The following is a 19,374-nucleotide window of genomic DNA, read 5'->3' on the forward strand; positions in this document are numbered from 1 at the left end:
AATACTTCCGACACCGGGAATCGAACCCGGGTCTCCTGGGTGAGAGCTAGGTATCCTATCCACTATACCATGCTGGAGAACGGAGAGGGACAGAGCGATCCCTTAGCCCTTCAGCCAACAGTGTAAATGTATTGAAGTTACATAGCGTGCGCAAATTGGAGACTTGATGATAGCAGATAAAAGAAAATACTTCCGACACCGGGAATCGCACACGGGCCTCATGTGTGAGAGCCAGGTATTTTAGCCACTAGACCATGCAGGAGAACAGAGAGGGAAATAGCGATCGCTTAGCCATTTGGCCGACGGGGTAAAACTATTGAAGTTACATAGCGTGCGCAAATTGGAGACTTGATGATAGCAGATACAAAAAATACTTCCGACACTGGGAATCAAGCCCGGGCCTCCTGGGTGAGAGCCAGGTATCCTAGGCACTAGACCATGCCGGAGAACGGAGAGGGACGGAGCGATCGCTTAGCCATTCGGCCAACACGGTATAAGGTATATAGGGTGCACAAATTGGAGACTTGATGACAGCAGATAAAAGAAAATACTTCCGACACCGGGAATCGAACCCGGGCCTCCTGGGTGAGAGCCAGGTATCCTAGCCACTAGACCATGCCGGAGAACCGAGAGGGAAGGAGCGATCGCTTAGCGATTCGGCCTACAGGGTAAAAGTATTGAATTGACATAGCGTGCGCAAATTGGAGACTTGGTGATAGCAGATTAAAGAAAATACTTCCGACACCGGGAATCGAACCCGGGTCTCCTGGCTGAGAGCTAGGTATCCTATCCACTAGACCATGCAGGAGAACAGAGAGGGAAATAGCGATCGCTTAGCCATTTGGCCGACAGGGTAAAACTATTGAAGTTACATAGCGTGCGCAAATTGGAGACTTGATGATAGCAGATACAAAAAATACTTCCGACACTGGGAATCAAGCCCGGGCCTCCTGGGTGAGAGCCAGGTATTCTAGGCACTAGACCATGCCGGAGAACGGAGAGGGACGGATCGATCGCTTAGCCATTCGGCCAACACGGTATAAGGTATATAGGGTGCACAAATTGGAGACTTGATGACAGCAGATAAAAGAAAATACTTCCGACACCGGGAATCGAACCCGGGCCTACTGGGTGAGAGCCAGGTATTCTAGCCACTAGACCATGCCGGAGAACCGAGAGGGAAGGAGCGATCACTTAGCGATTCGGCCTACAGGGTAAAAGTATTGAATTGACATAGCGTGCGCAAATTGGAGACTTGATGATAGCAGATCAAAGAAAATACTTCCGACACCGGGAATCGAACCCGGGTCTCCTGGCTGAGAGCTAGGTATCCTATCCACTAGACCATGCTGGAGAGCAGAGAGGGAAGGAGCGATCGCTTACCGATTCGGCCAACAGGGTAAAACTATTGAAGTTACATTGCGTGCGCAAATTTGAGACTTGATGACTGCGGGTAAAAGAAAGTACTTCCGACACCGGCAATCGAACCCGGGCCTCCTTGGTGAAAGCCAGGTATCCTAGCCACTAAACCATGCCGGAGAACAGAGAGGGAAGGAGTGATGCCTTAGTCATTCGGCAAACAAGGTAAAAGTATTGAAGTTATATAGCGTGCGCAAATTGTAGACTTGAAGATAGCCGATAAAGATACTTTCGACACCGGGAATCAAACCCAGGCCTCTTGGGTGACAGCCAGATATCCTAGCCACTAAACCACGCCGAGAACGGAGAGGGACGGAGCGATTGCTTAGCCATTCGGCCAACAGGGTAAAACTATTCAAGTTACATAGCGTGCGCGAATAGGAGACTTTATGATAGCAGATAAAAAAAATACTTCCGACGCCGGGAATTGTACCCCGGCCTCCAGGGTGAGAGCCAGATATCCTAGCTACTAGACCATGCCAGAGATAAGAGAGGGACGGAGTGATCGCTTAGTGATTCGGCCAACAGGGTAAAAGTATTGAAGTTACATAGCGTGCGCAAATGGCAGACTTGATGATAGCAGATAAAAGAAAACACTTCTGACACCGGGAATCGTACCCGGGCCTTCTGTGTGAGAGCCAGGTATCAAGACACTAGACCATGCCAGAGAGGGTGGAGCGATCACTTAGTCATTCGGCCAACAAGGTAAAAGTATTGAAGTTACATAGCGTGCGCGAATTGGAGACTTGATGATAGCAGATAAAAGAAAATACTTCCGACACCGGGAAACAAACTCGGGCCTCCTGGGTGAGAGCCAGGTATGTTAGCCACTAGACCATGCTGGAGATCGGAGAGGGATGGAGCGATCGCTTAACGATTCGGCCAACAGGGAAAAACTATTGAAGATACAATGCGTGCGCAAATTGAGACTTGATGACAGCGGATAAAAGAAAATACTTCCGACACCGCGAATTGAACCCGGGCCTCCTGGGTTAGATCCAGGTGTCCTAGCCACTAGACCATGCAGGAGAACGGAGAGGGACGAAGCGATCGCTTAGCCATTCGGCCAACAGGGTGAAATTATTGAAGTTACATAGCGTGCGCTAATTGGAGACTTGATGATAGCAGATAAAAGAAAATACTTCCGACACCAGGAATCGAACCCGGGTCTCCTGGGTGAGAGCAGGGTATCCTATCCACTAGACCATGCTGGAGAACGGAGAGGGACAGAGCGATCCCTTAGCCCTTCAGCCAACAGTGTAAATGTATTGAAGTTACATAGCGTGCGAAAATTGGAGACTTGATGATAGCAGATAAAAGAAAATACTTCCGACACTGGGAATCGCACACGGGTCTCATGTGTGAGAGCCAGGTATTTTAGCCACTAGACCATGCAGGAGAACAGAGAGGGAAATAGCGATCGCTTAGCCATTTGGCCGACGGGGTAAAACTATTGAAGTTACATAGCGTGCGCAAATTGGAGACTTGATGATAGCAGATACAAAAAATACTTCCGACACTGGGAATCAAGCCTGGCCCTCCTGGGTGAGAGCCAGGTATCCTAGACACTAGACCATGCCGGAGAACGGAGAGGGACGGAGCGATCGCTTAGCCATTCGGCCAACACGGTAAAAGTATTAAAGGTATATAGCGTGCGCGAATTGGAGACTTGATGACAGCAGATAAAAGAAAACACTTCCGACACCGGGAATCGAACCCGGGCCTCCTGGGTGAGAGCCAGGTATCCTAGCCACTAGACCATGCCGGAGAGCAGAGAGGGAAGGAGCGATCGCTTAGCGATTCGGCCAACAGCGTAAAAGTATTGAAGTTACATTGCGTGCGCAAATTTGAGACTTGATGACAGCGGGTAAAAGAAAGTACTTCCGGTACCAGGAATCGAACCCGGGCCTCCTTGGTGAAAGCCAGGTATCCTAGCCACTAGACCATGCCGGAGAACAAAGAGGGAAGGAGCGATCGCTTAGTCATTCGGCAAACAACGTAAAAGTATTGAAGTTATATAGCGTGCGCAAATTGTAGACTTGAAGATAGCCGATAAAAATACTTCCGACACCGGGAATCAAACCCAGGCCTCTTGGGTGACAGCCAGATATCCTAGCCACTAAACCATGCCGAGAACGGAGAGGGACGGAGCGATTGCTTAGCCATTCGGCCAACAGGGTAAAACTATTGAAGTTACGTAGCGTGCGCGAATAGGAGACTTTATGATAGCAGATAAAAGAAAATACTTCAGACACCGGGAAACAAACTCGGGCCTCCTGGGTGAGAGCCAGGTATGTTAGTCACTAGACCATGCTGGAGATGAGAGAGGGATCGAGCGATCGCTTAGCGATTCGGCCAACAGGGTAAAACTATTGAAGATACATTGCGTGCGCAAATTGAGACTTGATGACAGCGGATAAAAGAAAATACTTCCGACACCGGGAATTGAACCCGGGCCTCCTGGGTTAGATCCAGGTATCCTAGCCACTAGACCATGCAGGAGAACGGAGAGGGACGAAGCGATCGCTTAGCCATTCGGCCGAAAGGGTGAAAGTATTGAAGTTACATAGCGTGCGCAAATTGGAGACTTGATGATAGCAGATAAAAGAAAATACTTCCGACACCGGGATTCGAACCCGGGCCTCCTGGGTGAGAGCCAGGTATCCTAGCCACTAGACCATGCCGGAAAATGGAGAGGGACAGAGCGATCGCTTAGCCATTCGGCCAACACGGTATAAGGTATATAGGGTGCACAAATTGGAGACTTGATGATAGCAGATAAAAGAAAATACTTCCGACACCGGGAATCAAACCCGGGCCTCCTGGGTGAGAGCCAGGTATCTTAGCCACTAGACCATGCCGGAGAACCGAGAGGGAAGGAGCGATCGCTTAGCGATTCGGCCTACAGGGTAAAAGTATTGAATTGACACAGCGTGCGCAAATTGGAGACTTGATGATAGCAGATAAAAGAAAAAACTTCCGACACCGGGAATCGAACCCAGGTCTCCTGGGTGAGAGCTAGGTGTCCTATCCACTAGATCACGCTGGAGAATGGAGAGGGACAGAGCGATCCCTTAGCCATTCAGCCAACAGTGTAAATGTATTGAAGTTACATAGCGTGCGCGAATTGGAGACTTGATGATAGCAGATACAAAAAATACTTCCGACACTGGGAATCAAGCCCGGGCCTCCTGGGTGAGAGCCAGGTATCTTAGCCACTAGACCATGCAGGAGAACAGAGAGGGAAGGAGCGATCGCTTAGCGATTCGGCCTACAGGGTAAAAGTATTGAATTGACATACCGTGCGAAAATTGGAGACTTGAGAATAGCAGATAAAAAAAAAATACTTCCGACACCGGAATCGAACCCGGGCCTCCTGTGTGAGAGCCAGGTATCTTAGCCACTAGACCATGCAGGAGAACAGAGAGGGAAATAGCGATCGCTTAGCCATTTGGCCGACAGGGTAAAACTATTGAAGTTACATAGCGTGCGCAAATTGGAGACTTGATGATAGCAGATACAAAAAATACATCCGACACTGGGAATCAAGCCCGGGCCTCCTGGGAGAGAGCCAGGTACCCTAGCCACTAGACAATGCCGGAGAACGGAGAGGGACGGAGCGATCGCTTAGCCATTCGGCCAACACGGTATAAGGTATATAGGGTGCACAAATTGGAGACTTGATGACAGGAGATAAAAGAAAATACTTCCGACACCGGGAGTCGAACTCGGGCCTCCTGGGTGAGAGCCAGGTATCTTAGCCACTAGACCATGCAGGAGAACAGAGAAGGAAGGAGCGATCGCTTAGCGATTCGGCCTACAGGGTAAAAGTATTGAATTGACATACCGTGCGCAAATTGGAGACTTGATGATAGCAGATCAAAGAAAATACTTCCGACACCGGGAATCGAACCCGGGTCTCCTGGGTGAGAGCTAGGTATCCTATCCACTAGACCATGCTGGAGAACGGAGAGGGACAGAGCGATCCCTTAGCCCTTCAGCCAACAGTGTAATTGTATTGAAGTTACATAGCGTGCGCAAATTGGAGACTTGATGATAGCAGATAAAAGAAAATACTTCCGACACCGGGAATCGCACACGGGCCTCCTGTGTGAGAGCCAGGTATCTTAGCCACTAGACCATGCAGGAGAACAGAGAGGGAAATAGCGATCGCTTAGCCATTTGGCCGACGGGGTAAAACTATTGAAGTTACATAGCGTGCGCAAATTGGAGACTTGATGATAGCAGATACAAAAAATACTTCCGACACTGGGAATCAAGCCCGGCCCTCCTGGGTGAGAGCCAGGTATCCTAGACACTAGACCATGCCGGAGAACGGAGAGGGACGGAGAGATCGCTAAGCCATTCGGCCAACACGGTAAAAGTATTGAAGGTATATAGCGTGCGCAAATTGGAGCCTTGTTGACAGCAGATGAAAGAAAATATTTCCGACACCGGGAATCGAACCTGGGTCTCCTGGGTGAGAACCAGGTATCCTAGCCTTTACACCATGTCGGAAAATGGAGAGGGACGGAGCGGTCGCTTAGCCATTCGGCCAACACGGTATAAGTATTGAAGGTATATAGCGTGCGCGAATTGGAGACTTGATGACAGCAGATAAAAGAAAATACTTCCGGCACCGGGAATAGAACCCGGGCCTCCTCGGTGAGAGCAGGGTATCCTAGCCACTAGACCATGCAGGAGAGCAGAGAGGGAAGGAGCGATCACTTAGCGATTCGGCCAACAGGGTAAAACTATTGAAGTTACATTGTGTGCGCAAATTGGAGACTTAATGACAGCGGGTAAAAGAAAATACTTCCGACACAGGGAATCAAACTCGGGCATCCTGGGTGAGAGCCAGGTATCCTAGCCACTAGACCATGAGGGAGAACAGAGATGGAAGGAGCAATCGCTTAGCCATTCGGCCAACACGGTAAAAGTATTGAAGGTATATAGTGTGCGCAAATTGGAGACTTGATGACAGCGGGTAAAAGAAAATACTTCCGACACCGGGAATTGAACCCGGGCCTCCTGGGTGAGAGCCAGGTATCCTAGCCACTAGTCCATGCCGGAGAACAGAGAGGGACGGAGCGATCGCTTAGCCATTCGGCCAACAGTGTAAAAGTATTGAAGTGATATAGCGTGCGCAAATTGGAGACTTGATGATAGCAGATAAAAGAAAATACTTCAGACACCGGGAATCGCACCCGGGCCTCCTGTGTGAGAGCCAGGTATCTTAGCCACTAGACCATGCAGGAGAACAGAGAGGGAAATAGCGATCACTTAACCATTTGGCCGACAGGGTAAAACTATCGAAGGTACATAGCGTGCGCAAATTGGATACTTGTTGACAGCAGATGAAAGAAAATACTTCCGACACCAGGAATCGAACCCGGGTCTCCTGGGTGAGAGCTAGGTATCCTATCCACTAGACCATGCTGGAGAACGGAGAGGGACAGAGCGATCCCTTAGCCGTTCAGCCAACAATGTAAATGTATTGAAGTTACATAGCGTGCGAAAATTGGAGACTTGATGATAGCAGATAAAAGAAAATACTTCCGACACTGGGAATCGCACACGGGCCTCATGTGTGAGAGCCAGGTATTTTAGCCACTAGACCATGCAGGAGAACAGAGAGGGAAATAGCGATCGCTTAGCCATTTGGCCGACGGGGTAAAACTATTGAAGTTACATAGCGTGCGCAAATTGGAGACTTGATGATAGCAGATACAAAAAATACTTCCGACACTGGGAATCAAGCCCGGCCCTCCTGGGTGAGAGCCAGGTATCCTAGACACTAGACCATGCCGGAGAACGGAGAGGGACGGAGCGATCGCTTAGCCATTCGGCCAACACGGTAAAAGTATTGAAGTTACATTGCGTGCGCAAATTTGAGACTTGATGACAGCGGGTAAAAGAAAGTACTTCCGGCACCAGGAATCGAACCCGGGCCTCCTTGGTGAAAGCCAGGTATCCTAGACACTAGACCATGCCGGAGAGCAGAGAGGGAAGGAGCGATCGCTTAGCGATTCGGCCAACAGCGTAAAAGTATTGAAGTTACATTGCGTGCGCAAATTTGAGACTTGATGACAGCGGGTAAAAGAAAGTACTTCCGGCACCAGGAATCGAACCCGGGCCTCCTTGGTGAAAGCCAGGTATCCTAGCCACTAGACAATGCCGGAGAACACAGAGGGAAGGAGCGATCGCTTAGTCATTCGGCAAACAACGTAAAAGTATTGAAGTTATATAGCGTGCGCAAATTGTAGACTTGAAGATAGCCAATAAAAATACTTCCGACACCGGGAATCAAACCCAGGCCTCTTGGGTGACAGCCAGATATCCTAGCCACTAGTCCATGCCGGAGAACAGAGAGGGACGGAGCGATCGCTTAGCCATTCGGCCAACAGTGTAAAAGTATTGAAGTGATATAGCGTGCGCAAATTGGAGACTTGATGACAGCGGATAAAAGAAAATATTTCCGACACCGGGAATCGAACCCGGGACTCCTGGGTGAGAGCCAGGTATCCTAGCCACAAGACCATGCCGGAGAACAGAGAGGGAAGGAGCGATCGCTTAGCGATTCGGCCAACAGTGTAAATGTATTGAAGTTACATAGCGTGCGCAAATTGGAGACTTGATGATAGCAGATAAAAGAAAATACTTCAGACACCGGGAATCGCACCCGGGCCTCCTGTGTGAGAGCCAGGTATCTTAGCCACTAGACCATGCAGGAGAACAGAGAGGGAAATAGCGATCGCTTAACCATTTGGCCGACAGGGTAAAACTATTGAAGTTACATAGCGTGCGCAAATTGGAGACTTGATGATAGCAGATACAAAAAATACTTCCGACACTGGGAATCAAGCCCGGGCCTCCTGGGTGAGAGCCAGGTATCCTAGGCACTAGACCATGCCGGAGAACGGAGAGGGACGGAGCGATCGCTTAGCCATTCGGCCAACACGGTATAAGGTATATAGGGTGCACAAATTGGAGACTTGATGACAGCAGATAAAAGAAAATACTTCCGACACCGGGAATCGAACCCGGGCCTCCTGGGTGAGAGCCAGGTATCCTAGCCACTAGACCATGCCGGAGAACCGAGAGGGAAGGAGCGATCGCTTAGCGATTCGGCCTACAGGGTAAAAGTATTGAATTGACATAGCGTGCGCAAATTGGAGACTTGGTGATAGCAGATTAAAGAAAATACTTCCGACACCGGGAATCGAACCCGGGTCTCCTGGCTGAGAGCTAGGTATCCTATCCACTAGACCATGCAGGAGAACAGAGAGGGAAATAGCGATCGCTTAGCCATTTGGCCGACAGGGTAAAACTATTGAAGTTACATAGCGTGCGCAAATTGGAGACTTGATGATAGCAGATACAAAAAATACTTCCGACACTGGGAATCAAGCCCGGGCCTCCTGGGTGAGAGCCAGGTATTCTAGGCACTAGACCATGCCGGAGAACGGAGAGGGACGGATCGATCGCTTAGCCATTCGGCCAACACGGTATAAGGTATATAGGGTGCACAAATTGGAGACTTGATGACAGCAGATAAAAGAAAATACTTCCGACACCGGGAATCGAACCCGGGCCTCCTGGGTGAGAGCCAGGTATTCTAGCCACTAGACCATGCCGGAGAACCGAGAGGGAAGGAGCGATCACTTAGCGATTCGGCCTACAGGGTAAAAGTATTGAATTGACATAGCGTGCGCAAATTGGAGACTTGATGATAGCAGATCAAAGAAAATACTTCCGACACCGGGAATCGAACCCGGGTCTCCTGGCTGAGAGCTAGGTATCCTATCCACTAGACCATGCTGGAGAGCAGAGAGGGAAGGAGCGATCGCTTACCGATTCGGCCAACAGGGTAAAACTATTGAAGTTACATTGCGTGCGCAAATTTGAGACTTGATGACTGCGGGTAAAAGAAAGTACTTCCGACACCGGCAATCGAACCCGGGCCTCCTTGGTGAAAGCCAGGTATCCTAGCCACTAAACCATGCCGGAGAACAGAGAGGGAAGGAGTGATGCCTTAGTCATTCGGCAAACAAGGTAAAAGTATTGAAGTTATATAGCGTGCGCAAATTGTAGACTTGAAGATAGCCGATAAAGATACTTTCGACACCGGGAATCAAACCCAGGCCTCTTGGGTGACAGCCAGATATCCTAGCCACTAAACCACGCCGAGAACGGAGAGGGACGGAGCGATTGCTTAGCCATTCGGCCAACAGGGTAAAACTATTCAAGTTACATAGCGTGCGCGAATAGGAGACTTTATGATAGCAGATAAAAAAATACTTCCGACGCCGGGAATTGTACCCCGGCCTCCAGGGTGAGAGCCAAATATCCTAGCTACTAGACCATGCCAGAGATAAGAGAGGGACGGAGTGATCGCTTAGTGATTCGGCCAACAGGGTAAAAGTATTGAAGTTACATAGCGTGCGCAAATGGCAGACTTGATGATAGCAGATAAAAGAAAACACTTCTGACACCGGGAATCGTACCCGGGCCTTCTGTGTGAGAGCCAGGTATCAAGACACTAGACCATGCCAGAGAGGGTGGAGCGATCACTTAGTCATTCGGCCAACAAGGTAAAAGTATTGAAGTTACATAGCGTGCGCGAATTGGAGACTTGATGATAGCAGATAAAAGAAAATACTTCCGACACCGGGAAACAAACTCGGGCCTCCTGGGTGAGAGCCAGGTATGTTAGCCACTAGACCATGCTGGAGATCGGAGAGGGATGGAGCGATCGCTTAACGATTCGGCCAACAGGGAAAAACTATTGAAGATACAATGCGTGCGCAAATTGAGACTTGATGACAGCGGATAAAAGAAAATACTTCCGACACCGCGAATTGAACCCGGGCCTCCTGGGTTAGATCCAGGTGTCCTAGCCACTAGACCATGCAGGAGAACGGAGAGGGACGAAGCGATCGCTTAGCCATTCGGCCAACAGGGTGAAATTATTGAAGTTACATAGCGTGCGCTAATTGGAGACTTGATGATAGCAGATAAAAGAAAATACTTCCGACACCAGGAATCGAACCCGGGTCTCCTGGGTGAGAGCAGGGTATCCTATCCACTAGACCATGCTGGAGAACGGAGAGGGACAGAGCGATCCCTTAGCCCTTCAGCCAACAGTGTAAATGTATTGAAGTTACATAGCGTGCGAAAATTGGAGACTTGATGATAGCAGATAAAAGAAAATACTTCCGACACTGGGAATCGCACACGGGTCTCATGTGTGAGAGCCAGGTATTTTAGCCACTAGACCATGCAGGAGAACAGAGAGGGAAATAGCGATCGCTTAGCCATTTGGCCGACGGGGTAAAACTATTGAAGTTACATAGCGTGCGCAAATTGGAGACTTGATGATAGCAGATACAAAAAATACTTCCGACACTGGGAATCAAGCCTGGCCCTCCTGGGTGAGAGCCAGGTATCCTAGACACTAGACCATGCCGGAGAACGGAGAGGGACGGAGCGATCGCTTAGCCATTCGGCCAACACGGTAAAAGTATTAAAGGTATATAGCGTGCGCGAATTGGAGACTTGATGACAGCAGAAAAAAGAAAACACTTCCGACACCGGGAATCGAACCCGGGCCTCCTGGGTGAGAGCCAGGTATCCTAGCCACTAGACCATGCCGGAGAGCAGAGAGGGAAGGAGCGATCGCTTAGCGATTCGGCCAACAGCGTAAAAGTATTGAAGTTACATTGCGTGCGCAAATTTGAGACTTGATGACAGCGGGTAAAAGAAAGTACTTCCGGTACCAGGAATCGAACCCGGGCCTCCTTGGTGAAAGCCAGGTATCCTAGCCACTAGACCATGCCGGAGAACAAAGAGGGAAGGAGCGATCGCTTAGTCATTCGGCAAACAACGTAAAAGTATTGAAGTTATATAGCGTGCGCAAATTGTAGACTTGAAGATAGCCGATAAAAATACTTCCGACACCGGGAATCAAACCCAGGCCTCTTGGGTGACAGCCAGATATCCTAGCCACTAAACCATGCCGAGAACGGAGAGGGACGGAGCGATTGCTTAGCCATTCGGCCAACAGGGTAAAACTATTGAAGTTACGTAGCGTGCGCGAATAGGAGACTTTATGATAGCAGATAAAAGAAAATACTTCAGACACCGGGAAACAAACTCGGGCCTCCTGGGTGAGAGCCAGGTATGTTAGTCACTAGACCATGCTGGAGATGAGAGAGGGATGGAGCGATCGCTTAGCGATTCGGCCAACAGGGTAAAACTATTGAAGATACATTGCGTGCGCAAATTGAGACTTGATGACAGCGGATAAAAGAAAATACTTCCGACACCGGGAATTGAACCCGGGCCTCCTGGGTTAGATCCAGGTATCCTAGCCACTAGACCATGCAGGAGAACGGAGAGGGACGAAGCGATCGCTTAGCCATTCGGCCGAAAGGGTGAAAGTATTGAAGTTACATAGCGTGCGCAAATTGGAGACTTGATGATAGCAGATAAAAGAAAATACTTCCGACACCGGGATTCGAACCCGGGCCTCCTGGGTGAGAGCCAGGTATCCTAGCCACTAGACCATGCCGGAAAACGGAGAGGGACAGAGCGATCGCTTAGCCATTCGGCCAACACGGTATAAGGTATATAGGGTGCACAAATTGGAGACTTGATGATAGCAGATAAAAGAAAATACTTCCGACACCGGGAATCAAACCCGGGCCTCCTGGGTGAGAGCCAGGTATCTTAGCCACTAGACCATGCCGGAGAACCGAGAGGGAAGGAGCGATCGCTTAGCGATTCGGCCTACAGGGTAAAAGTATTGAATTGACACAGCGTGCGCAAATTGGAGACTTGATGATAGCAGATAAAAGAAAAAACTTCCGACACCGGGAATCGAACCCAGGTCTCCTGGGTGAGAGCTAGGTGTCCTATCCACTAGATCACGCTGGAGAATGGAGAGGGACAGAGCGATCCCTTAGCCATTCAGCCAACAGTGTAAATGTATTGAAGTTACATAGCGTGCGCGAATTGGAGACTTGATGATAGCAGATACAAAAAATACTTCCGACACTGGGAATCAAGCCCGGGCCTCCTGGGTGAGAGCCAGGTATCTTAGCCACTAGACCATGCAGGAGAACAGAGAGGGAAGGAGCGATCGCTTAGCGATTCGGCCTACAGGGTAAAAGTATTGAATTGACATACCGTGCGAAAATTGGAGACTTGAGAATAGCAGATAAAAAAAAATACTTCCGACACCGGAATCGAACCCGGGCCTCCTGTGTGAGAGCCAGGTATCTTAGCCACTAGACCATGCAGGAGAACAGAGAGGGAAATAGCGATCGCTTAGCCATTTGGCCGACAGGGTAAAACTATTGAAGTTACATAGCGTGCGCAAATTGGAGACTTGATGATAGCAGATACAAAAAATACATCCGACACTGGGAATCAAGCCCGGGCCTCCTGGGAGAGAGCCAGGTACCCTAGCCACTAGACAATGCCGGAGAACGGAGAGGGACGGAGCGATCGCTTAGCCATTCGGCCAACACGGTATAAGGTATATAGGGTGCACAAATTGGAGACTTGATGACAGGAGATAAAAGAAAATACTTCCGACACCGGGAGTCGAACTCGGGCCTCCTGGGTGAGAGCCAGGTATCTTAGCCACTAGACCATGCAGGAGAACAGAGAAGGAAGGAGCGATCGCTTAGCGATTCGGCCTACAGGGTAAAAGTATTGAATTGACATACCGTGCGCAAATTGGAGACTTGATGATAGCAGATCAAAGAAAATACTTCCGACACCGGGAATCGAACCCGGGTCTCCTGGGTGAGAGCTAGGTATCCTATCCACTAGACCATGCTGGAGAACGGAGAGGGACAGAGCGATCCCTTAGCCCTTCAGCCAACAGTGTAATTGTATTGAAGTTACATAGCGTGCGCAAATTGGAGACTTGATGATAGCAGATAAAAGAAAATACTTCCGACACCGGGAATCGCACACGGGCCTCCTGTGTGAGAGCCAGGTATCTTAGCCACTAGACCATGCAGGAGAACAGAGAGGGAAATAGCGATCGCTTAGCCATTTGGCCGACGGGGTAAAACTATTGAAGTTACATAGCGTGCGCAAATTGGAGACTTGATCATAGCAGATACAAAAAATACTTCCGACACTGGGAATCAAGCCCGGCCCTCCTGGGTGAGAGCCAGGTATCCTAGACACTAGACCATGCCGGAGAACGGAGAGGGACGGAGAGATCGCTAAGCCATTCGGCCAACACGGTAAAAGTATTGAAGGTATATAGCGTGCGCAAATTGGAGCCTTGTTGACAGCAGATGAAAGAAAATATTTCCGACACCGGGAATCGAACCTGGGTCTCCTGGGTGAGAACCAGGTATCCTAGCCTTTACACCATGTCGGAAAATGGAGAGGGACGGAGCGGTCGCTTAGCCATTCGGCCAACACGGTATAAGTATTGAAGGTATATAGCGTGCGCGAATTGGAGACTTGATGACAGCAGATAAAAGAAAATACTTCCGGCACCGGGAATAGAACCCGGGCCTCCTCGGTGAGAGCAGGGTATCCTAGCCACTAGACCATGCAGGAGAGCAGAGAGGGAAGGAGCGATCACTTAGCGATTCGGCCAACAGGGTAAAACTATTGAAGTTACATTGTGTGCGCAAATTGGAGACTTAATGACAGCGGGTAAAAGAAAATACTTCCGACACAGGGAATCAAACTCGGGCATCCTGGGTGAGAGCCAGGTATCCTAGCCACTAGACCATGAGGGAGAACAGAGATGGAAGGAGCAATCGCTTAGCCATTCGGCCAACACGGTAAAAGTATTGAAGGTATATAGTGTGCGCAAATTGGAGACTTGATGACAGCGGGTAAAAGAAAATACTTCCGACACCGGGAATTGAACCCGGGCCTCCTGGGTGAGAGCCAGGTATCCTAGCCACTAGTCCATGCCGGAGAACAGAGAGGGACGGAGCGATCGCTTAGCCATTCGGCCAACAGTGTAAAAGTATTGAAGTGATATAGCGTGCGCAAATTGGAGACTTGATGACAGCGGATAAAAGAAAATATTTCCGACACCGGGAATCGAACCCGGGACTCCTGGGTGAGAGCCAGGTATCCTAGCCACAAGACCATGCTGGAGAACAGAGAGGGAAGGAGCGATCGCTTAGCGATTCGGCCAACAGTGTAAATGTATTGAAGTTACATAGCGTGCGCAAATTGGAGACTTGATGATAGCAGATAAAAGAAAATACTTCAGACACCGGGAATCGCACCCGGGCCTCCTGTGTGAGAGCCAGGTATCTTAGCCACTAGACCATGCAGGAGAACAGAGAGGGAAATAGCGATCACTTAACCATTTGGCCGACAGGGTAAAACTATCGAAGGTACATAGCGTGCGCAAATTGGATACTTGTTGACAGCAGATGAAAGAAAATACTTCCGACACCAGGAATCGAACCCGGGTCTCCTGGGTGAGAGCTAGGTATCCTATCCACTAGACCATGCTGGAGAACGGAGAGGGAAAGAGCGATCCCTTAGCCGTTCAGCCAACAGTGTAAATGTATTGAAGTTACATAGCGTGCGAAAATTGGAGACTTGATGATAGCAGATAAAAGAAAATACTTCCGACACTGGGAATCGCACACGGGCCTCATGTGTGAGAGCCAGGTATTTTAGCCACTAGACCATGCAGGAGAACAGAGAGGGAAATAGCGATCGCTTAGCCATTTGGCCGACGGGGTAAAACTATTGAAGTTACATAGCGTGCGCAAATTGGAGACTTGATGATAGCAGATACAAAAAATACTTCCGACACTGGGAATCAAGCCCGGCCCTCCTGGGTGAGAGCCAGGTATCCTAGACACTAGACCATGCCGGAGAACGGAGAGGGACGGAGCGATCGCTTAGCCATTCGGCCAACACGGTAAAAGTATTGAAGTTACATTGCGTGCGCAAATTTGAGACTTGATGACAGCGGGTAAAAGAAAGTACTTCCGGCACCAGGAATCGAACCCGGGCCTCCTTGGTGAAAGCCAGGTATCCTAGACACTAGACCATGCCGGAGAGCAGAGAGGGAAGGAGCGATCGCTTAGCGACTCGGCCAACAGCGTAAAAGTATATAGCGTGCGCGAATTGGAGACTTGATGACAGCAGATAAAAGAAAACACTTCCGACACCGGGAATCGAACCCGGGCCTCCTGGGTGAGAGCCAGGTATCCTAGCCACTAGACCATGCCGGAGAGCAGAGAGGGAAGGAGCGATCGCTTAGCGATTCGGCCAACAGCGTAAAAGTATTGAAGTTACATTGCGTGCGCAAATTTGAGACTTGATGACAGCGGGTAAAAGAAAGTACTTCCGGCACCAGGAATCGAACCCGGGCCTCCTTGGTGAAAGCCAGGTATCCTAGCCACTAGACAATGCCGGAGAACACAGAGGGAAGGAGCGATCGCTTAGTCATTCGGCAAACAACGTAAAAGTATTGAAGTTATATAGCGTGCGCAAATTGTAGACTTGAAGATAGCCAATAAAAATACTTCCGACACCGGGAATCAAACCCAGGCCTCTTGGGTGACAGCCAGATATCCTAGCCACTAGTCCATGCCGGAGAACAGAGAGGGACGGAGCGATCGCTTAGCCATTCGGCCAACAGTGTAAAAGTATTGAAGTGATATAGCGTGCGCAAATTGGAGACTTGATGACAGCGGATAAAAGAAAATATTTCCGACACCGGGAATCGAACCCGGGACTCCTGGGTGAGAGCCAGGTATCCTAGCCACAAGACCATGCCGGAGAACAGAGAGGGAAGGAGCGATCGCTTAGCGATTCGGCCAACAGTGTAAATGTATTGAAGTTACATAGCGTGCGCAAATTGGAGACTTGATGATAGCAGATAAAAGAAAATACTTCAGACACCGGGAATCGCACCCGGGCCTCCTGTGTGAGAGCCAGGTATCTTAGCCACTAGACCATGCAGGAGAACAGAGAGGGAAATAGCGATCGCTTAACCATTTGGCCGACAGGGTAAAACTATTGAAGGTACATAGCGTGCGCAAATTGGATACTTGTTGACAGCAGATGAAAGAAAATACTTCCGACACCGGGAATCGAACCTGGGCCTCCTGGGTGAGAGCCAGGTTTTCTGGCCAGTAGACCATGCCGTAGAACAGAGAGGGACGGAGCGATCGCTCAGCCATTCGGCCAACACGGTAAAAGTATTGGAGGTATATAGCGTGCGCGAATATGAGACTTGATGACAGCAGATAAAAAAAATACTTCCGACACCGGGAATCAAACCCGGGCCTCGTGGGTGAGAGCCAGGTATCCTAGCCACTAGACCATGCCGGAGAGCAGAGAGGGAAGGAGCGATCGCTTAGCGGTTCGGCCAACAGGGTAAAAGTATTGAAGTTACGTAGCGTGCGCAAATTGGAGACTTGATGATAGCAGATAAAAGAAAATACTTACGACACCGGGAATCGAACCCGGCTCTCCTGGGTGAAAGCTACGTATCCTAGCCACTAAACCATGCTGGAGAACGGAGAGGGACAAGAGCGATGCCTTAGCCATTCGGCCAACAGGGTAAAACCATTGAAGTTACATAGCGTGCGCGAATAGGAGACTTGATGACAGCATATAAAAATTACTTCCGACGCCGGGAATTGCACCCGGGCCTCCTGGGTGAGAGCCAGGTATCCTAGCCACTAGACGATGCCGGAGATAAGAGAGGGACGGAGCGATCGTTTAGTGATTCGGCCAACAGGGTAAACGTATTGAAGTTACATAGCGTGCACAAATTGCAGACTCGATGATAGCAGATAAAAGAAAACACTTCCGACACCGGGAATCGTACCCGGGCCTCCTGAGTGAGAGCCAGGTATCCAAGCCACTAGACCATGCTGAAGAGAGTGGAGCGATCACTTAGTCATTCGGCCAACAAGGTAAAAGTATTGAAGGTACATTGCGTGCACAAATTGGAGACTTGATGATAGCCGATAAAAATACTTCCGACACCGGGAATCGAACCCGAGCCTCCTGGGTGAGAGCCAAATATCCTAGCTATTAGACCACGCCGAGAACGGAGAGGGACGGAGCGATCGCTTAGCCACTCGGCCAACAGGGTAAAAGTATTGAAGTTATATAGCGTGTGCAAATTGGAGACTTGAAGATAACCGTTAGGAGAAAGTACTTACGACACCGGGAATCGAACCCGGATTCCTCGGTGAGAGCTAGGAATTCTAGCCACTAGACCATGCGGCAGAACGGAGAGGGACAAGAGCGATTCCTCAGCCATTCGGCCAACAGTGTAAATGTATTGAAGTTACATAGCGTGCGCAAATTGGAGACTTGATGATAGGAAATAAAAGAAAATACTTCCGACACCGGGAATCGCACCTGGGCCTCCTGTGGGAAAGCCAGGCATCTTAGCTACTAGACCTTGCAGGAGAAAAGAGAGGGAAATTGCGATCGCGTAGCCATTTGGCGGACAGGGTGAAACTATTGAAGTTACATAGCGTGCGCGAATTGGAGACTTGTTGACAGCAGATGAAAGAAAATATTTCCGACACCGGGAATCGAACCTGGGCCTCCTGGGTGAGAGCCAGGTATCCTAGCCCCTAGACCATGCCGGAGAACTGAGAGGGACGGAGCAATCGCTTAGCCATTCGGCCAACACGGTAAAAGTATTGAAGGTATATAGCGTGCGCATATTGGAGACTTGATGACAGCAGATAAAAGAAAATACTTTCGACACCAGGAATCGAACCCGGGCCTCCTGGGTGAGAGCAAGGTATCCTAGCCACTAGACCATGCCGGAGAACAGAGAGGGTCGGAGCGATCGCTTAGCCATTATGCCAACAGTGTAAAAGTATTGAAGTTATATAGCGTGCGCAAATTGGAGACTTGATGACAGCAGATAAAAGAAAATACTTCCGACACCGGGAATCGAACCCGGGCCTCCTGGGTGAGAGCCAGGTATCCTAGCCTCAAGACCATGCCGGAGAACGGAGAGGGGCGGAGCAATTGCTTAGCCATTCGGCCAACACGGTAAAAGTATTGAAGGTATATAGCGTGCGCAAATTGGAGACTTGATGACAGCAGATAAAAGAAAATACTTTCGACACCGGGAATCAAACCCGGGCCTCCTGGGTGAGAGCAAGGTATCCTAGCCACTAGACCATGCCGGAGAACAGAGAGGGAAATTGCGATCGCGTAGCCATTTGGCGGACAGGGTGAAACTATTGAAGTTACATAGCGTGCGCAAATTAGAGACTTGTTGACAGCAGATGAAAGAAAATATTTCCGACACCGGGAATCGAACCTGGGCCTCCTGGGTGAGAGCCAGGTATCCTAGCCACTAGATCATGCCGGAGAACGGAGAGGGACGGAGCAATCTCTTAGCCTTTCGGCCAACACGGTAAAAGTATTGAAGGTATATAGCGTGCGCAAATCGGAGACTTGATGACAGCAGATAAAAGAAAATACTTTCGACACCGGGAATCGAACCCGGGCCTCCTGGGTGAGAGCAAGGTATCCTAGCCACTAGACCATGCCGGAGAACAGAGAGGGACGGAGTGATCGCTTAGCCATTATGCCAACAGGGTAAAAGTATTGAAGTTATATAGCGTGCGAAAATTGGAGACTTGTTAACAGCAGATGAAAGAAAATATTTCCGACACCGGGAATCGAACCCGGGCCTCCTGGGTGAGAGCCAGGTATCCTAGCCACTAGACCATGCCGGAGAACGGTGAGGGACAGAGCAATCGCATAGCCATTCGGCATGACGGTAAAAGTATTGAAGGTATATAGCGTGCGCAAATTGAAGACTTGATGACAGCAGATAAAAGAAAATACTTTCGACACCGGGTATCGAACCCGGGCCTCCTGGGTGAGAGCCAGGTATCCTAGCCACTAGACCATGCCAGAGAACAGAGAGGGACGGAGCGATCGGTTAGC

General features: G+C 49.6%; 34 non-coding genes across 34 annotated transcripts; all 34 read right to left on the minus strand.

Annotated features, from left to right (window-relative positions):
• Window positions 1–5: 5 nt before the first annotated feature.
• Window positions 6–77, minus strand: TRNAE-CUC (transfer RNA glutamic acid (anticodon CUC)). The gene has a single exon. It is a non-coding gene; the product is annotated as a tRNA-Glu (tRNA).
• Window positions 78–551: 474 nt separating this feature from the next.
• On the minus strand, window positions 552–623 carry TRNAE-CUC (transfer RNA glutamic acid (anticodon CUC)). Its single transcript has one exon. It is a non-coding gene; the product is annotated as a tRNA-Glu (tRNA).
• A 474-nt stretch (window positions 624–1,097) lies between these two features.
• TRNAE-CUC (transfer RNA glutamic acid (anticodon CUC)) lies at window positions 1,098–1,169 on the minus strand. The gene has a single exon. It is a non-coding gene; the product is annotated as a tRNA-Glu (tRNA).
• Window positions 1,170–1,282: 113 nt separating this feature from the next.
• TRNAE-CUC (transfer RNA glutamic acid (anticodon CUC)) lies at window positions 1,283–1,354 on the minus strand. The gene has a single exon. It is a non-coding gene; the product is annotated as a tRNA-Glu (tRNA).
• A 1,761-nt stretch (window positions 1,355–3,115) lies between these two features.
• On the minus strand, window positions 3,116–3,187 carry TRNAE-CUC (transfer RNA glutamic acid (anticodon CUC)). The gene has a single exon. It is a non-coding gene; the product is annotated as a tRNA-Glu (tRNA).
• An 847-nt stretch (window positions 3,188–4,034) lies between these two features.
• TRNAE-CUC (transfer RNA glutamic acid (anticodon CUC)) lies at window positions 4,035–4,106 on the minus strand. Its single transcript has one exon. It is a non-coding gene; the product is annotated as a tRNA-Glu (tRNA).
• A 105-nt stretch (window positions 4,107–4,211) lies between these two features.
• TRNAE-CUC (transfer RNA glutamic acid (anticodon CUC)) lies at window positions 4,212–4,283 on the minus strand. Its single transcript has one exon. It is a non-coding gene; the product is annotated as a tRNA-Glu (tRNA).
• An 843-nt stretch (window positions 4,284–5,126) lies between these two features.
• Window positions 5,127–5,198, minus strand: TRNAE-CUC (transfer RNA glutamic acid (anticodon CUC)). The gene has a single exon. It is a non-coding gene; the product is annotated as a tRNA-Glu (tRNA).
• A 113-nt stretch (window positions 5,199–5,311) lies between these two features.
• On the minus strand, window positions 5,312–5,383 carry TRNAE-CUC (transfer RNA glutamic acid (anticodon CUC)). The gene has a single exon. It is a non-coding gene; the product is annotated as a tRNA-Glu (tRNA).
• Window positions 5,384–6,420: 1,037 nt separating this feature from the next.
• TRNAE-CUC (transfer RNA glutamic acid (anticodon CUC)) lies at window positions 6,421–6,492 on the minus strand. Its single transcript has one exon. It is a non-coding gene; the product is annotated as a tRNA-Glu (tRNA).
• A 298-nt stretch (window positions 6,493–6,790) lies between these two features.
• TRNAE-CUC (transfer RNA glutamic acid (anticodon CUC)) lies at window positions 6,791–6,862 on the minus strand. Its single transcript has one exon. It is a non-coding gene; the product is annotated as a tRNA-Glu (tRNA).
• A 1,033-nt stretch (window positions 6,863–7,895) lies between these two features.
• Window positions 7,896–7,967, minus strand: TRNAE-CUC (transfer RNA glutamic acid (anticodon CUC)). Its single transcript has one exon. It is a non-coding gene; the product is annotated as a tRNA-Glu (tRNA).
• A 474-nt stretch (window positions 7,968–8,441) lies between these two features.
• On the minus strand, window positions 8,442–8,513 carry TRNAE-CUC (transfer RNA glutamic acid (anticodon CUC)). The gene has a single exon. It is a non-coding gene; the product is annotated as a tRNA-Glu (tRNA).
• A 474-nt stretch (window positions 8,514–8,987) lies between these two features.
• Window positions 8,988–9,059, minus strand: TRNAE-CUC (transfer RNA glutamic acid (anticodon CUC)). The gene has a single exon. It is a non-coding gene; the product is annotated as a tRNA-Glu (tRNA).
• Window positions 9,060–9,172: 113 nt separating this feature from the next.
• On the minus strand, window positions 9,173–9,244 carry TRNAE-CUC (transfer RNA glutamic acid (anticodon CUC)). The gene has a single exon. It is a non-coding gene; the product is annotated as a tRNA-Glu (tRNA).
• Window positions 9,245–11,004: 1,760 nt separating this feature from the next.
• On the minus strand, window positions 11,005–11,076 carry TRNAE-CUC (transfer RNA glutamic acid (anticodon CUC)). The gene has a single exon. It is a non-coding gene; the product is annotated as a tRNA-Glu (tRNA).
• An 847-nt stretch (window positions 11,077–11,923) lies between these two features.
• TRNAE-CUC (transfer RNA glutamic acid (anticodon CUC)) lies at window positions 11,924–11,995 on the minus strand. The gene has a single exon. It is a non-coding gene; the product is annotated as a tRNA-Glu (tRNA).
• A 105-nt stretch (window positions 11,996–12,100) lies between these two features.
• On the minus strand, window positions 12,101–12,172 carry TRNAE-CUC (transfer RNA glutamic acid (anticodon CUC)). The gene has a single exon. It is a non-coding gene; the product is annotated as a tRNA-Glu (tRNA).
• An 842-nt stretch (window positions 12,173–13,014) lies between these two features.
• TRNAE-CUC (transfer RNA glutamic acid (anticodon CUC)) lies at window positions 13,015–13,086 on the minus strand. The gene has a single exon. It is a non-coding gene; the product is annotated as a tRNA-Glu (tRNA).
• Window positions 13,087–13,199: 113 nt separating this feature from the next.
• On the minus strand, window positions 13,200–13,271 carry TRNAE-CUC (transfer RNA glutamic acid (anticodon CUC)). The gene has a single exon. It is a non-coding gene; the product is annotated as a tRNA-Glu (tRNA).
• Window positions 13,272–14,308: 1,037 nt separating this feature from the next.
• TRNAE-CUC (transfer RNA glutamic acid (anticodon CUC)) lies at window positions 14,309–14,380 on the minus strand. Its single transcript has one exon. It is a non-coding gene; the product is annotated as a tRNA-Glu (tRNA).
• A 113-nt stretch (window positions 14,381–14,493) lies between these two features.
• Window positions 14,494–14,565, minus strand: TRNAE-CUC (transfer RNA glutamic acid (anticodon CUC)). The gene has a single exon. It is a non-coding gene; the product is annotated as a tRNA-Glu (tRNA).
• A 298-nt stretch (window positions 14,566–14,863) lies between these two features.
• TRNAE-CUC (transfer RNA glutamic acid (anticodon CUC)) lies at window positions 14,864–14,935 on the minus strand. The gene has a single exon. It is a non-coding gene; the product is annotated as a tRNA-Glu (tRNA).
• A 658-nt stretch (window positions 14,936–15,593) lies between these two features.
• TRNAE-CUC (transfer RNA glutamic acid (anticodon CUC)) lies at window positions 15,594–15,665 on the minus strand. The gene has a single exon. It is a non-coding gene; the product is annotated as a tRNA-Glu (tRNA).
• A 479-nt stretch (window positions 15,666–16,144) lies between these two features.
• TRNAE-CUC (transfer RNA glutamic acid (anticodon CUC)) lies at window positions 16,145–16,216 on the minus strand. The gene has a single exon. It is a non-coding gene; the product is annotated as a tRNA-Glu (tRNA).
• A 482-nt stretch (window positions 16,217–16,698) lies between these two features.
• Window positions 16,699–16,770, minus strand: TRNAE-CUC (transfer RNA glutamic acid (anticodon CUC)). The gene has a single exon. It is a non-coding gene; the product is annotated as a tRNA-Glu (tRNA).
• Window positions 16,771–17,978: 1,208 nt separating this feature from the next.
• Window positions 17,979–18,050, minus strand: TRNAE-CUC (transfer RNA glutamic acid (anticodon CUC)). Its single transcript has one exon. It is a non-coding gene; the product is annotated as a tRNA-Glu (tRNA).
• Window positions 18,051–18,163: 113 nt separating this feature from the next.
• On the minus strand, window positions 18,164–18,235 carry TRNAE-CUC (transfer RNA glutamic acid (anticodon CUC)). The gene has a single exon. It is a non-coding gene; the product is annotated as a tRNA-Glu (tRNA).
• Window positions 18,236–18,348: 113 nt separating this feature from the next.
• TRNAE-CUC (transfer RNA glutamic acid (anticodon CUC)) lies at window positions 18,349–18,420 on the minus strand. The gene has a single exon. It is a non-coding gene; the product is annotated as a tRNA-Glu (tRNA).
• Window positions 18,421–18,533: 113 nt separating this feature from the next.
• Window positions 18,534–18,605, minus strand: TRNAE-CUC (transfer RNA glutamic acid (anticodon CUC)). Its single transcript has one exon. It is a non-coding gene; the product is annotated as a tRNA-Glu (tRNA).
• A 113-nt stretch (window positions 18,606–18,718) lies between these two features.
• TRNAE-CUC (transfer RNA glutamic acid (anticodon CUC)) lies at window positions 18,719–18,790 on the minus strand. Its single transcript has one exon. It is a non-coding gene; the product is annotated as a tRNA-Glu (tRNA).
• Window positions 18,791–18,903: 113 nt separating this feature from the next.
• On the minus strand, window positions 18,904–18,975 carry TRNAE-CUC (transfer RNA glutamic acid (anticodon CUC)). Its single transcript has one exon. It is a non-coding gene; the product is annotated as a tRNA-Glu (tRNA).
• A 113-nt stretch (window positions 18,976–19,088) lies between these two features.
• TRNAE-CUC (transfer RNA glutamic acid (anticodon CUC)) lies at window positions 19,089–19,160 on the minus strand. Its single transcript has one exon. It is a non-coding gene; the product is annotated as a tRNA-Glu (tRNA).
• Window positions 19,161–19,272: 112 nt separating this feature from the next.
• On the minus strand, window positions 19,273–19,344 carry TRNAE-CUC (transfer RNA glutamic acid (anticodon CUC)). The gene has a single exon. It is a non-coding gene; the product is annotated as a tRNA-Glu (tRNA).
• Between the last annotated feature and the right edge of the window lie 30 nt (window positions 19,345–19,374).

The sequence above is a fragment of the Rhipicephalus microplus genome, unplaced genomic scaffold (assembly GCF_043290135.1).
Source record: "Rhipicephalus microplus isolate Deutch F79 unplaced genomic scaffold, USDA_Rmic scaffold_21, whole genome shotgun sequence".
Taxonomy (NCBI): Eukaryota; Metazoa; Arthropoda; class Arachnida; order Ixodida; family Ixodidae; genus Rhipicephalus; species Rhipicephalus microplus.